The sequence below is a fragment of the Manis pentadactyla genome, chromosome 15 (genome assembly GCF_030020395.1).
Source record: "Manis pentadactyla isolate mManPen7 chromosome 15, mManPen7.hap1, whole genome shotgun sequence".
In the NCBI taxonomy this organism is placed as follows: Eukaryota; Metazoa; Chordata; class Mammalia; order Pholidota; family Manidae; genus Manis; species Manis pentadactyla.
Window position 1 is genome coordinate 53888096 of NC_080033.1, and position 11396 is coordinate 53899491.

The following is an 11396-nucleotide window of genomic DNA, read 5'->3' on the forward strand; positions in this document are numbered from 1 at the left end:
ACAACGGTCAGCAAAACCTGTCCCAGAACCCACTTTTGAGAGGCTTATGTGCACAGTAGGAGAGAATGACAGAGATGCAATCATCACACAAATAAATACATTTCAATAGCTTTCAATCAGGGTTTCATAGGAGAGAGAAACACAGCTGTGAGAACTTGTAAAAGTGTAGGTCCGTGGGCACTGAAGAAATAATGGCTGACATTTCATCTGAAAGATGAGTGCATACATTTGTCACACAGAACAAGGATATATATAAACATGGAAGAATGTTCTATACTCACTCTTTTTCCACCCCTCAAGCTACTCCGACCTAGCGGGCCTTCCATTCCCATCACTCTGCCACAGGAGTTCATGTGATACATTTCACAGGCATTTTCAATCCTCAATTTACTTGAGACTTCAGACATTTTGGGCAGAAATCATCCTTGAAATCATCTCCTCCTTGGCTTCTAAGCCAGAGAAGTACATCTTTTCCTGCAGTCTTTCTGGGTCTGCTCTGAGAACAGCCACACTTCATTGCTCTTCTCCACGTTCTCTTCCAGGCCTGGTCTCGGGCCCTTCTTTCTCTTCCATTATGTCCTTTCCCTGGACAATCTCCTTCCTTCCAACGGCATTAGTGATCACTCTACTGTGGCGATTCTCACATTTGTATCTTCCACCCGGACCTTTCTTCTGGACTCTAGATCTGTATTTCTAAACTGACTGATGGACAGCTGCTCTTGGATGTCACAAGGACACCTCAGACTCAGCACATGACCCAAAGTGAGCTTGTCTTGTGACCCCAACTCCATCTCAGCACCATCTATCCAGTTTGCAAACCAGAACCCTAGTCAATACATACAATCTCTTTTCCTCCTTGCGTTTTGTGATGGCCTGAATAATGGCCCCCAAAGATGTCCAAGTCCTTATCCCTGGACCCTGTGAATATTAGCTGAGGGACATTAAAGATGTGATTAAATGAAGGAATCTTAAATATCTTAAATTTCAAAATGGAGAGATTACCCTGGACAATCAGGCTGGGCCCTAAATGTAATCACAAGGAGCCTTATGAGAGGAAGGCAGAGGGAGATGTGATGCTGGAAGCAGAGAGCAAAGCGATACCAGCAGCCTCCCCAGTGTGGAAGAGGCAAGGAGTGGATTCGCCCCTAGAGCCTCCGGAAGAAACCAGCCCTGCCAATACTCTGATTTTTAGCACTTTAAGACTCATTTCAGACTTCTGGCCACCAGGGCTGTAAGAGAATAAATTGCTATTGTTTTAAGCCACAAGTTTGTGATATTTGTTACAGCAGCCATAGGAAACTAATGCATTCTATTATAACAGATGCTATTAAGCCTTCTTTATTTTGCTACCTAAATAATTCCCAGAGACATCTACTGTTCCCATCTCCACAGCCCGTTCCCTGGGACAGTCTTCCACCATCTCTCAATTTGCAGGTAGGTGCCACAGCCTGTGACTCCCCATGACTCGTAGGATACAAAGCAAAATCATTGGCATGGCTCCCATGAACTTGCTTGTCCTGGTCTCTGCCTCCCTTCCCAGGCTTATTTTGTACTCCAGACACATACTGGCCTTCTTTCAGTTCTTGGAGGGTACAAATGCCCTATCTACCACAGGGCCTTTGCAAAACGTTTTTCCTTGGCTAGGGGTGCTTGTTAACTTCAAATCACCTAGGAGGGGGTAAGTGCTCAAAGGATTGTTTGGATGACCCCCCAGAGCCAAGGGGGAGTGAGTGCCTTCGGGTGGCTGTGTGGACAGGGTTGGTGGTCTCAGTACTCGGCTTTGTCTCATCTCTTCTGGACATACAGTTAGAGAAAGGGGGGTATCATGCAAAGCCCTTGATTGCTCTTAGGAATGGCCAAGGAAACTACAGAATGAGAGTTTCACCTTCCCCCATTTTGTAAGGATAGGTACTGGATGAAATTCTTGCTAATTTAGTATTCACAGGAGGGAGTGTTTTGAGTTTTTTTTCACCACTTAGCGTATATCCATTTGCAGCCCTATAAAGTTTCCTTGGTCACTTGGCCTTGGGTCACGTAGATAAAAGCACCTTGGAAATTATCTCATACAGACCAGGGTCTTTAAACAGTTCCCTGTGCCTGGTGGTTTCCCTGGGGTTGAAGGTGGCTCTGCATTGACCAGAGAAACCCCTCATTACCTACTTTATACACTGAGATTCCACATAAGAATTTTTTTATGAAGCTTTTTGTGACTAGAATTAAGAGACAAAATATTAAAAACTGTTGTTATTTGTACCACACTTTATAGTTTTCAAAGTGATTGCCTTTTTTTTTCATTTGCTTCTCCCATCAAGCTACAAGGAGATTATTAACTCCAGCAGACAGATCAGAAAATGGCTCAGGGTGCTTAGGTAACTTGCCCAAGCTCAGAGATCTAGTATAGGACAGAGGTGGGGTTCAAGTCCCACATTGGACTTGGAATGATGGTTTGAGCCAAGTTTACCTATTCATTAATGAGCAGATGACTTCAGTGAACACAGGATTCTTATGCACAAAGAGAACCACACACCATATTAACAATGGTTTCTCCTAGGTGGCAAAATTAGGAATAAATTTATTCTCTTCTTTGTGCTTTCCTGTAACTTCTACAATGTGCATGCATTCATTCTATATTTAGAAAACGAAAAAGAATGAAGTAATCAGTGGGAAAACAGAGGAAGGTTCCCTACATACTTGGGAGTTGAGGGAAGTGACTTATTATTTGGAACTGGTTCTGAGCCTTGATAATAAAACTGATGTTATTCAAATAAGGAAGAGGGAAGCCATATACTGGATAAGACCAACTCCAGCAGCTTGTGAGACACGCAGACGGCCTTTGCCAATTGCCACTTGTGTGACTCTAAGTCCCTTTGTAAAATGGGGGAAATAAACCTACCTGTATTGGTTAAGTCTCTTGATTATAAGTGGCAGAGACACAACTTAAATTAGCTTAGAGTGAAGAAGGAATTCACTGAGTCACATAAATAAGGAACTAATGAATCTCACTGCAGTTACAGCTCTCACCCCTTCTATGAGCTCTGCCTTCCCCTCTTCAGCTCTTAGGCACAATTTCCCCATGTGATTAGAAAGGTGGGTATCATTAGGCTTGCTGTTGACTCTCCCAGATTAGCTATACCTGGCAGAAAGAAAACCTTTCTCAGCCTACCTAATAAACCTAACGATGATTTTGATAGGCTATGCTTGAATCCCATGACCCCACCCATTTTCTCAGAACCAATCACTGTGACCAGGTGACAGGGAGCAGGATGGGACCAACCAGTCACATGTGCCCAACCTCGGTGCAGCAGTAGCCTTCTTCCTGGAAACTCTGCCCTCCTGTGATGAATTGTGAACAAGGCAAACTCCTGACTAAGCCGTATGAGGTGAGCACTTTATCGGCCAGAGGGCCCAATTTGTGTGTGCTGTTAGAAGGTTTAATTAGTTTGTGAAATGTATTAAATGGTAAGTTTTGCTAAACAACACTTGTAGTACTTCGAAGGGGTAAAGAACTACTTTAAAATCAAAGTGACAACACAAAAACAAAAGAATGTTTGGTCAGGAAAAAAAATAAGCCCATAAGAAGTTAAATTCCAGAGAAAATGGTCATGGCACCAAGTTTAGAGAAAATAGATATGCGACCCCTTTTGTGGACTAAAGGCTGTACAGCCACCAAGTCCTCCCCTGTGAGTGAATTTTGCTGCTTAACTACTCTGAAAATTGAAGACAAAAATTGCAGAAGATGCTCCTCCCCTAATGAAACTTCAAATAAATTAGATATTGAACAAGACACTGAGACCCTGGCAAGAATACAGAAAACATTGGGCCTCAAGCTGTGGTGCGATGATAAATTGTCTGTTTCTCTTTAATAAGATTGTGTCTCATCATCATCTCCTGTAAAGGATTTCATAGCTTTTGTTTTTAACCTGTGAAGATTAAAATCAATTCCCACCTAGAGCTGTAAGCTCCAAACCATACAGATGCAAATATAACAATTGATCGATCAATCATGTGGTCGATAGATCAGCAAGCCCGTATTGAGGGCCAACTCTTGCTGGGCATCTGGGGCAGGGAAAAGAATTAGAAAATAAGCCTCTGTAGATGCTTGATGAGGGAAGCCACGCTTTCAAAGGCATTACTCCAACTTTTGAGGCAACAGCAAAGTATTTCCATTAGAATGGCATGGTCTACATGGCCCACTTTCAGACCTGTCTTGTCCGTGGACATGTTTGATTCAGGACCCTGGATTAATCCACAGACTTCAGTTTACACCTTTGCCCTGCTCAGGTATCCACACTGGCAACATTACTCCTTGTATCTCGGCTGCATTTATGGGTCCTACCTATGCTCCCAGGGCATTTTATTGGAGGCAAAAATGACCAAAGAGGACTTGGGATGAAGCTCAAATTCCAGTCCCACCTTTTCCTACTTCGTTTGCTTTGCATAAGATATTCAGCCCCTCTGGGCCCTGGTGTCTTTAACCATAGAAGTAGAAATAACACGTGCCTTGTAGCCCTGCAAGGATTCAATGAGATGGCAAATGTAGAGTGCTTAAAATAAGACCTGGTTAACAGTTAATGGTAGTTTGTGAACATTACAATTGGTTTTGGTGATGGCGATATTATTTCAAAACTATCAGGTGGGTTACTTCTAGGTTGGATTTTTTTTTTTTTTTAAGTATCCATAAAATTGTGTGCAGGCATGTTTTTACGCCTCTGGTTTTTTTCTCCTCTTCAAATGGACTTCCTCACCCTACAATAATCCTATTAAATTCTACAGACTTCCACTACATGACAAAGATCCTGCTGGCATCGGCCCAACAAAAACTAATTGTCTCCTTGTTTGTCTGTGTGTGAGTTTGTTTTTCCAGATGAAACATCTCCGACTCTATTTTCCTGTCCCTTGACACTTTTTAACGACTGAAACAGTATGAGTTAGCCACAAAGATAGGGCTTCTTGGAGCAGGGAAGTGTGTGGTGCCAGGGGCTCTGTTTGAAGCCACAGCTCTCAATTTCAGCTAAGAAACAGCTGAAGAAGTCTGATAGAGAGGATGGAATATAAACTCGGGAGTCAGGAAAGGCAGCGTCTTAATTAATCCTGCCTATCCCCCTCCCCCACCGACGTCCACCTCCTATGGGATGCGTGACTGGCTATGCTTCTAACCCAGTGCAAAATCAACTATTGTTTCTGCCTTTCCAAGAATGAATTTGGCATGATTTATGGGTACTATTTTCTTAAATATTCTTCATAATGACATTAACAAGTCTAAGAGCCATACAATCCTTGAGGTGAATAAATCAGTGGAGGTATTTCCATGGAAAGCTCTGGAGAAAGAGGCTGACAACAGAAAATAGGAGTTGCGAGTTCAGGTCCTGGTCCTACCATCAAGATCGGGTGACCTTCAGTAGCCTCCTCTCTATGCTGGCCTCATTTTACTCATCTGAGAATGGGCAGTGTCTTGCCTGAGGGTTTCAGTCCTGGGCAAGTTCACTGTGGATTCAGTGAGGCCAAATAAGGGCAATGGAATGTTGGGGGTGAAAAGGGGCTCATACCAAGCCTTATTCTCAGGGCAGTAGGTCGAGCACTAGAACCCTCTGCCTCTGTCTCTGTCCCCGGCCATGGCTCAGCCTCTGCCCTCCTCTCTCCTGCTCTCTGGCTCTTTTCTCTAGGATCTGCTCTCCTGCTGCCCTCTGCTCTAGGCACCAGCAGAACTCTTCTTACAGCCACACCGGCAGTGATGGCTTATTGCCAGCAGGTATGCAGCATGCGCCTGCGCAGTAGACTAAGTATTACCTCTCACACGTACACAATGGCTGTCAGGTGAGGACCCTGGCCGTGGAACTTCCATTTTCCCTACAGGGAGATTGACACCAAATTAAAAAGTCCTTCCAGCTCTGGTACTTGGTCACATTCCTACAATTGTGGGGGAGAAATATTTTCCCAGCCGGGGACAAATTACCTTTGAAACCAAAATCAGTCAAAGGGAGAAATAAAGTGGGAGAAACCTGTTTATTGCTTACAAGCAGTCATGCACTTCCGTTTTCCTGTGTCTCTCGCCACCTGGCTGCCAAAGAAGGGACCCCACTCAACCTTTCCAGTCCAGATATGCCCTCGCTCAGCATTGTAATTACCTATTGATACAGAGATGGACTACTTCTCTCTACCCTTTGGAAACACCTATTGATATGGAGATGAACTAAGGCCAGGAGAGATTCTAGAAATACTGCAATTTTACCCATACTCCATTCTAAGACTTCTCTTGCCATGAAATCTTACTGCTCTTATCTCTTTCTCAGCTGCCTTCACCACACCTGTCACATCTTCCTTGCCAACAACAACTAATATTTGTTGAACACAAAATGTGGATCAGACTGTGAAATGCCTTATCTTATTCAATTCTCACCACAACCCCAGAGGTAGATGCTATCATTATTCTTGGAAGTTAAGGAACCCAAGGCTATTGAAAGGTTTTGAAAGACTTAAGAAATATTTCTAGGGCTTGAGATCCCCACTTCCACATAGTTAGTTGTACTGCTTCTCAACCATATGACCAAGCCTTCCAAGATACAGAACCTGCCCAGGTCACCTCTTATCTTCCCTGGGGTCTTTAAGCCATCCTCCTTTGTCAGACCTTCCTGTCCCCTCCAATTTGGGCTTTAATATAAATCTCTGATGGGTGGGGGGGGGCAGCAGGGAGTAATGTATGGTTCAGAGGCCTTGAAGGTGGGCTGAGCAGACGCAGAGCCCTGTCCCTACCAGGCAGGAATGTACGCTCTCCGATGACCTCTCCCAGCGTGGCTGTCCTCCACTGGAGCACTCCTGCCTATGATGCTACTGGGAAAGTGGGTTCTGTAGACTAAGCCCCAGGCCCAACTGCTGACACACCACTGAGCAAGAACCCTACTCTCCCCCTACTCATATTCTACTTTCCTTTAAGACCCAACCCTTGAAAAGCCGCCTTTCTATTTTTTGAATTGATCCACCATCCCTGAATCAGTCCTGGTCCCAACAAGAAAGACTGCATACTGAAAGCAGAGTGTCCCGGGGAGGGTTATTTTTGAAGGGGGTAGGATCCAAGGTGTGGATCCTAACATGATAGGACAATAGCCTGAGTCCCAAGAGCAGCAGAACACCTCCCCAGCTAGGAGCGAAGGGTTGGGGGGAGGGAGGAGTTACTAGACGCCTGAGAGGGAGAGGGGCAGAGAGGAGAGTCAGCTTCCCGGCAGGAGCAGTGATCTTCAGTGGAAGGACACAGCCAGCTAAGAGGCAAGCTGGCAGGGAGGCAGATAAACACTGTGACCTCACTCATGACTGTGAGAGTTAAATTTCAGATACACAGAATTGGCCTGAGCTATTTTGCAAAACTACCTGTAGGACACAGAGCCCTGGTCAGGCATGAAACATACTGGTTAATAGTGTTGCTTTGTAACTGTGCCTCCCAAGGCACTTGGGGCTGGTTGGCACCAACGTATCAGTGTTGTTTACTGACAATGATGACATTGATATTTGCACTCTCTGACCTCCCACCAAACTCTTTTTTGGGGCCCCCCACTGGGTGGACCCAGTTGGAAGTAGCGGGCAGAGGACTCACTGATGTCACTCATGTAATTCAGCTTCCAGGGCAGAGTGCAGGTTGCAGAAGGGTAAGAGTGATCTCCCCATTGCTCCTCCAGCACAAAGTGCATGTGCCCTGCGGCACACACATGGGGTTTTCCTTGACAGCAGAAAATTATACACACGGAGCGCCAGTTTTCCTACCCGACCACGAGCCCCCTAAGAGCATGCATCACCCCCTTTCTGTGGGCATCCCAACTGTCTCCATGCCTGACATGGAGCAAGCGTGTGGTAAGTGCAGCAGAACCTCTGGGACCAGCAAGCAGCACAGAAAACCAGCCAGCTGCTTGCTTTCCCCAAGGTCTGTCCTTTTTTTGTTGCTGCCAAAGACCCTGCCAGTTGCTCAGCAGCTACAGAGACTCTTCAGAAGGTGAAGAGACAGCTGAGGGGTGAGAGAGCGTTTGCAGGTTGATGTCTAGTCAAAACAATTCTCCAAGTGCCTCCCCCAGTGACATTAGATAAACAGAGATGGGAATCACATTGCAGTGTGACAGCTTAAAACGCACGTCAAGAAACAATTAAAAAGATCTAGAGCAACCTGGTCCTGAGGGACTTTTGTCAGCCTGAGACTGCTCTGCGTCAGGGCCGATGTGGGGATGGTGAGGCCCACGTGAGCCCACGTTCAGGGCCTTAAATTCTCCGAGGCAGGAGCCTCTGAGACCTGGGCCTGGAGACTAGATGAGCCTGGAGAATTTGCCCCTCTCCTGCCTGCCAGTGATTGAGAAATCAGCTGCAATCAGCAGCACAGGACATCTGCCTGGCAAATCTCTGCCCAAGCTCACTACATTCCAATGTTTGTCAAAATCCCAACTGTGAGGAATAATATTTATAGAGTACTGCCTGAAGGCCATGCTGTCCATCACTCCTGAAAATCAGCAGCTTTTAGGATTATCTTCCCCAGAGCCCTGGAATTCCTGGGGGGTGTCCCTGAGGCTCCCTAGAAACCAATCCCCTGCCTCTGCCCCAATCCAAAGAATGCCAGTTTTGATCTGCTACATATGGGATACTGGGGTACTTGTAAGAAATCTCCTTTTTCGAAATGCACACTGATGCCTTAAAAGAACAAAAGCCATCCCCGTTAGCCTAACCCTTATTCTGTGATCAAGCCAGATGGAGAGAAATCTGCAAGCCCAGGCGGGTCGTGTTCTTTTGCGCTGCTGCCCTCAGGATTTTTGGTGCTACACTGAACTTCAGTAGAATCCCATCAGCCCCTGTTACAGGAGTCAATAATAAATCGTTTATTGAAATTCCTCTTGAAGGACTTCTTTTGGTGAACCCGTGAGGGCCTTTCCTCTTCTGTATCAGGAAAAGTCGAGTCCAGTTTGACTATGTGACGCAGCCACTATGGACTGGGAACTTGAATCCGTCTCCACCTTGGCCTGGGCCTCTGGGGATCTCAGTCCTCTCCCTGCTGCCCACTTCCACTCAAATGGAGCCCACACTCTCAGAGGTTCTAATCTGGGTCTCAGTTCCCTCCGTCACCTATTTTAGCATTGGCACTGAGTTCGTTTGTGTGAGCTAATGCAGAGTATGTGTATCCTCCCTCCTTTGTAAAAGTAAAGAAATAAAGAGGGAGAACAGAATATAATATATAAATAAATAAATAATAAGTGACCCTTAAAGAAAAAGGAAGCAGCTCACTTCACTGGATTGGGCTTTCACCACCCTACCAATGTGTTCTTATTCTGCTCTCCTGTGAAATACACTGGTTTTCCCTTTCCCCGACTTCAAATCTTTACTGGCTTCCAGACTGCTGACTGTAGGAGGACATCCAGGCTTTCTCAGCTGGAGAGAATCTCAACGCCTTCTTGGTCTTGGTCCACCAGCTCAGTCCTGTCCTGCCAATGCTTCCTACACCCCCATTAAGCTCAAGAACTCACAAAGCCCCCAAATCCACAGAGTCTTTGGCCTAACCCAGTCTCTCCTAACCCAGTCTTTGGCCCGCGTGGTTCCTAAGCTTGTAACGACGTTCCCCTCCCCCTTCCGCCCACCAATTCTTCCCCATGGAAAATTCAAGACAATGACTGTGCTTCCACTCCTCCGCCATCTGGTTTCCCAATGCACTTGGCTACCCCAGCCAGCGGCATTTCTCCAGTCGGAGACACATCTCTGTTGGTCACGCACAACAGTGCATTGCCAGATCTCTCTCTACAACAGTCTCTCTCCAAGCTCTGTAAGGACGGAGGGGACCACGCTTTACAGGAGAGTCTGCACTGAGGACAAAACACAGGGATTGGCTAGAGGAGTTAGGTCTTCTGTGTATGCCATGAAAGACAGACAGACAGACCGCCGAGGCACCTTCCACTGCTCCCTGCAAACACAAGTGTTAGAAATGGGGATGGTCCTGGTCATGCCCAGCTACTCCCAGTTCCGCCCTCCCCTGGACTCCCTGAGATCTTCATCCCCCATCTGCAGGTGTGCAAAGTCTGGAATTTGTGTGTTGTCACTGGTCCAGTTTCAGGCTTCTGATATTTTAAATTCCTGAGTTGAAGAATCCATACTGGTTTTGCTAAGAAAAGATGACATAATCTGGGGCCCATGGAAGGTACATCTTCTTCCATAATTCCTCCATCCTGCCTGATGTCTCCCATGAACCACGGCTGCTCCCCTGCGTTTGCAGGCCCACAGCACACTTGCAGAACCATCTCCCCCACACTGAGACTTGAGTGAATTTGGGGTTAATATTTATCAAGTGTGTATGCGCCCTCGGGCAGGTCTTCTAACCTGTAAGCCACACTTTCCTCTGTACTACAGGGAATATCATATTATTTTCCCCATAAGCCAATGAGATAGGTATGAGGAATAGCTCCAGTTTACTAAATTACTTAATCTCTCCTCAGTTTCCTTACCTTTACAGTAGGGATCATATACATGCTTGCTTCGATGTGCTACTATGAGAATTAAATAAGAAAATGTATGCATAGAACTCAGTACAAAGCCTAGGTATGAACACCCATGTATGGACTATGGCCACGTCTCTGGAAGATGAATACTTTCAGGCTTTTGATGTATTTTCTACTGTTACAGGGGAACTATGACCATAAGGATATTCCTGGGATGGAATCTCACTGCTCATTTGAACAGCTCCCTTTGACTCTTACTCATGCACTAAAGCCACATGCATTGTCTGCCTAAGAGCCTCTTGATGTCAATGTACCTCTGAAGCTCTCCTGCCAAGCAGCACCTCCATGCCAAGCTTTGTTGTGGTTGGAAAAATGCACACTACCCATTCTCTGTGCCCTCTGCGCCTCTGTGTCACCTCCAGTGACATCCTGCCCAGTGTTGGTCACCACCCTCTAGATACTGCATCCCACCTGCCAACGTGTCATCCCTCGCTCACCTTCCCCTGCGCCCCTGACTTCCCCTCTAACACCCCCACCCCAGCAGGGCCCTCCAGACTCAGGGGCTGTCCCTCCCAGTCTGCTCCAGTCCAAGGTAACTGACTGCAGCAGGCACAGCCATGCTGGGAAGTGACAGGTGTGGGAGAAGCACTGGCACCTTAAGAAGAGCCTTCATTGTGCGGGTGCCCAGAGAAAGGAAGAATGTGCCCGAGGCCAGGCCCGGGGAGGCTGCCATTTTTCTTCCTGAACTCTCCCCACTCCCAAGGGGTGATATTTAATTCATGATACTGGAGCTAGCACCATTGCCAGATATATTTCCTTGATGATTAAACATTAAACACACAAGTATTTCAAAGCATTTGAAATAACTCAGAACTAACGAAGGACTAATTGCTTTACTCTGTGTATTCAAATAGTGATGTTATTTTTTTTTAATGCATTCTTATT

General features: G+C 46.1%; 1 long non-coding RNA gene across 3 annotated transcripts in view; it reads right to left on the reverse strand.

The window, feature by feature from the left end:
• The window catches only part of LOC118918772 (uncharacterized), a 478090-nt gene that overhangs the window by 317633 nt on the left and 149061 nt on the right, over positions 1–11396 (reverse strand). The window lies entirely within an intron of this gene.